At 37.0% G+C, this 5,139-nt stretch overlaps 1 non-coding gene across 1 annotated transcript; it reads right to left on the reverse strand.

Annotated features, from left to right (window-relative positions):
* Positions 1-535: 535 nt before the first annotated feature.
* Positions 536-643, reverse strand: LOC111554193. Its single transcript, XR_002735177.1, has one exon. It is a non-coding gene; the product is annotated as a U6 spliceosomal RNA (small nuclear RNA).
* Between the last annotated feature and the right edge of the window lie 4,496 nt (positions 644-5,139).

Raw genomic sequence — 5,139 nt, forward strand, 5'->3', positions numbered from 1 at the left:
AAGCTATCTGGTCCTTGGCTTTTATTTCTTGGGAGGACATTGATTACTATTTCAATCTCCTTATTAGGTATTAATCTGTTCAGGATTTTTATTTCTTTTCGATTCAGTCTTGATAGGTTGTATATTTCCATGGATGTATCCATTTTCACTTATACAATATATTGGCATATAATTTTTCATAATAGTCCCTTGTGATCTTTTAAAATTTTTATTACTGAGATATCCATTGTAATGTCTCTTCTTTCCTTTCTAATTTTATTAACATAACCAAAGAGGTGACAGATTTGTTGTCTTAGTCCCTTTGTGCTGCTGTGACAAAAATACCTGAGACTTAGTAATTTATAAAGAATGAAAAGCCTCGGGCACCCTAGCCAAAGTTTTCCTCTTGCCCCGAGTCTTGTCATCGTAGTCCTGGTTCAACTTCCACATTGTCAAATTCATAATAAATTAATATAATGGTCATTTCAGAATGGAGGGGATTATTGGTGAATTTAATTTCATTTCTTTGGGTTTTTCCTTAATTTATTTTTTATTTTAAAAAATGTAATGCTTCACAAATTTTCATGTCATCTATGTGCAGGGGTCATGCTAATTCTTCTTTGTACTGTTAAAGTTTTAGTATATGTGCTGCTGAAGCAAGCACTTCTTTTTCTATCACCTCCAAATGGGCATTACTTTTGCAATTAGTTAAAGAAGTTATTGAGAAAAAAAGAAAATCATCAACTTGCCCTGAAAAGTCCTAATTATCTTCCTTTAAACATTTAAATTCATATAATTGTATTAACATTTTAACAGAGAAAATCTACAACCCCCCCTCTACCTCCCATCTTCTGAGACATTAATGTGTTACACTCCATGGTTTTTGGGAGGTGGCATCTCTCCAGAGAATACAGGATGGGGGAGTTACCCAAGGGTTGGCACAATTTACGTTGAGTGAGATCATTGCTCCATCTGAGGGTTCTTCACAGTCCAGAATGTTGAGAGATGCAGGACTCACTCCAAATGCCACGTGAATCTGTGGGCTGTGACCCAGTAATCACGTATCCCAAGAGGGGCTGCTAGATATGTTTTAAGAAGCCAGTTGGTATTAATTAATATTATTTTCTTGTCAGCTGCTTCTGACACTTCATAAAATTATTCATTAGCTAGCTAGCTCTCTTCTCAATTCTCTTTACTATGTTTGCACTAATTTAATTTGGAATTATTACAACCGTTGCCACAATTTTCAGTGTGGCAAAATCTTAATCATTAAATCCAGGGACCTATAAAAGTTCAAGATGACAGAATATTAGAAGTGTGTTTAATAGACTTCCTCTGTGCAGCAGATATGAAATGGCTATAGCAGTTTCCTCTTTTAGAAGGGGATATGTTTCAATACCCCCAGTGAATGCCTAAAATCATGGATAGTACCAAATCACATATATACCATGTTTTTTTTTCTATACATACATACCTATGATAAAGTTTGATTTATAAGTTTGGCACCTTGGGAGATTAATAATAGCTAATAATAAAATAGAACAATTATAACAATATGCCACCACCACTGCTCTTGTGCTTTGGGGCCATTATTAATTAAAATAAAGGGTACACGAACACAAATACTCAGATACTGCAACAGTTGATCTGATAACAGAGAGAGCTGCTGAGTGCCTAGTGGATGGGTGGCCTCTACAGCATGGATACACTGGACAAAGGGGTGACTCCTGTCCCAAGTGGTATGAAACAGGACAGCTTATGATTTCATCATGTTACTTAGAACAGCTATCAATTTAAAACTTATGAATTGTTTATTTCTGGAGTTTTCAATATAGTCTTTTAGGATTGCCGTTGACTGTGGGTAACTGAAACTGTGGAAAGCAAAACTGAGTATAAGTAGAAACTACTGTATTTCTAAACTCAACTTTCTCTTTTCATTCAGCTCCGCTTAAACCTGTAAGTACTCACCAACCTTAACATGGAATACTAGAGTATTAAAATGAATGACGATGGATGGGATTAATTTTGAGTACAAGTCAAAGTTGAAGTTACTTTCCTTAGCAATAAGCGTCCTCACCACCCCTGACCCAGGGTTACTCAACTGTTTATAGTGAAAAATTTTTTGATTTTAGTTTAAATTACAAAGAGAAGTTGTAGACTCCCCTTCTCATATTTATGGCCCCAGGAGAGATTTGAACAATCTGCAAATAATTGGGGATCCCCAAGAGTAGCCTGGCCAATATCCAGGTAGCGAACAGGTGAGATATGGAAACAGATTTATTGACTTATTCTGCCCCTTTTACATCGAGATCATTATCTATAGAAGCAGTCTTGCAATGGGTTGTTATTTTTTCACATAATAGGCCCTAATTCTTTTAGGTAAATGAATGCTGGAGTAGAGAGTAGTAGTGAGATTATACAAAATTGCAGAATTGTCTCTCTTGCAAACACTGAGAAATGACAGAATTTTTAGAACTCCCTTTGTAGTGTTCAATCAGATATTTCCTTAATGCCTATGACAATCCTGTGGTTCTATTAAGCCACTGACTACTTACACATAAGGCTTCAAAAACTATGTCTCATTAAAATCTCACAGAGCCCTAACAAGTGAGAGTGTTAAGCCTATTTTAGAAAGAAGGAAATGGAGGCATAGAGTGGTTAGCAACATGCCCTAGGGCAGAGAGCTGAAGAGCAGAACTGAGACTTGAAACTCTGGAGTCTCACTGCCAAAGCTCATGTGCTTTCCACTGGTCTGGAGTCAAGAGTTTGGAGGCACTGGATGAGGGGAGATTTGGTGCTGAGGGTCAGTGAAAAGAGGCCTTTGCAGATAGCCTTTCCTTAGTTGTAAATTTGTTCCTTCTTATTAGGTAGGTCTACTCTCCAAAGCCAGATTGGGAATCGATAGGCTGGTCTTTGGATCTGGAACCCAGGCAGTCACTAGTGATGTAGGACAGCTGAATTTGAATGGTACGTTGAAAAATGCTCATGCTGGGGGGTCAACTGCACCCCACACTCTCTTCCCTGCTCCCTGGCATCAGTCTGTGGGCCTCAGGCAAGCATCTGACTTACTGGGCCTCAGTTTCCTTATCTGTCAAATGAAGGCAGTGAACTAGACCGTCTGTAAAGATCCTTCCTTCTGTGATATTCTGTGTTACTGATACAGCCGCACTCTGAAGAGCAAGAGATTCATCAATCCATTACAAATTGAATTGGTTGTTAAAAGTTCTCCCATTTTATTTTGGTTTCAGAAATATGTAACACTGTACTGTTTTGGTAATATTTTCTTCCTCTCAGGGTAGATATAGTATATGATGAAAATTAAAAGAAGCCTGTGAATAGAAGTGAGAAGAGTTGGGACAGTGAATCAGGTGGCAGAATATCTGGAAGCTTCTTGCAGACACAGATGGTCGGCGTAAACTGTTGTGGCGGGGGATTTCTGCCAGACATCCCATGGAGTTTATTACTAAATGTGGGATCAGTAAACTTTTAAAAACATACTGTGCATGTAAAATCATTTAACATACTGCAAGTGCAAAATCTTTTTGTTTCAGCAATACCTAATCCTTCCCTTCTGCTTTATAAATAATTTAAATTAAAATCTCAGCTTTGATGTTGAACAGTTTTATTTTTACAGTATTGTTGAATGACTCATTAGGAAAAGTGAAGATTCTGATTGTTTGGTGGCCCCTGGTTCTACAATATGCTTCACTTAACCTCCAAAATTTTTTTAACACAGAAATACTGTAAAGGACAATTAAGTATAAAATTAATGTGAAACACTGGAATAAAATGAAGGATATTATGCCACAGTGTGTGGTCTGAGTAAAAAGAATTAAGGTTGAACCAGCTGCTAAACTCTGCACTAAAGCAAAACAGTTAATTTTATAATGTAGCAAGCAACCATAATTAGGGAATGGTTTTATTTTTAAAATGTAACCCTGTGTAGTAAAGCCAGAGAGTCTTGCAGGTGGAAGCTGGGATTTTTATGGAACATTAAAGTGTTTTAGTGTAAGAAATTCCAGCTGCAGAAATTTATAATTGAATATATGCTGTTTTTCCTCAGCATACAATAGCTAATATTTTATAATTTATAAATATTTTCACATATGTTATCAAACTTGATCACTGTACCCCAAAAGGTATGTGGAAGATACTACTGCATTAACAGCTTCACTTTACTGATGAAAAATTGGGCTTCAGACAGGCTAATGACTTGTCCGAGTTAAAATAACTAGTAAGCAACATAGCCCATACTCAAACTGAGTTTCTTTCTTTTATTTATTTATTTATTTTTTATTATACTTTAAATTCTATGGTACATGTGCACAAAGTGCAGGTTTGTTACCTATGTATACATGTGCCATGTTGGTGTGCTGCACCCATTAACTTGTCATTTACATTAGGTATATCTCTTAATGCTATCCCTCCCCGCTACCATCACCCCACAACAGGCCCCGGTGTGTGATGTTTCCCTTCTGTGTCCAAGTGTTCTCATTGTTCAGTTCCCACCTATGAGTGAGAACATGCAGTGTTTGGTTTCCTGTTCTTGCGATAGTTTGCTGAGAATGATGGTATCCAGCTGCATCTATGTTGCTACAAAGGACATGAACTCATCCTTTTATATGGCTACATAGTATTCCATGGTGTATATGTGCCACATTTTCTTAATCCAGTCTGTCACCGATGGACATTTGAGTTGGTTCCATGTCTTTGCTATTGTGAATAGTGCCGCAATAAACATACATGTGCATGTGTCTTTATAGCAGCATGATTTATAATCCTTTGGGTATATACCCAGTAATGGGATGGCTGGGTCAAATGGTATTTCTAGTTCTAGATCCTTGAGGAATCGCCACACTATCTTCCATGATGGTTGAACTAGTTTACAGTCCCACCAACAGTGTAAAAGTGTTCCTATTTCTCCACATTCTCTCCAGCACCTGTTGTTTCCTGACTTTTGAATGATTGCCATTCTAACTGGTGTGAGATGGTATCTCATTGTGGTTTTGATTTGCATTTCTCTGATGGCTAGTGATGATGAGCATTTTTTTCATGTGTCTGTTGGCTGCATAAATGTCTTCTTTTGAGAATTGTCTGTTCATATCCTTTGCCTACTTTTTGATGGGGTTGTTTTTTTTTTTTTTTTTTTTTGTAAATTTG

This window comes from Piliocolobus tephrosceles, chromosome 3 (genome assembly GCF_002776525.5).
Source record: "Piliocolobus tephrosceles isolate RC106 chromosome 3, ASM277652v3, whole genome shotgun sequence".
Classification (NCBI taxonomy): Eukaryota; Metazoa; Chordata; class Mammalia; order Primates; family Cercopithecidae; genus Piliocolobus; species Piliocolobus tephrosceles.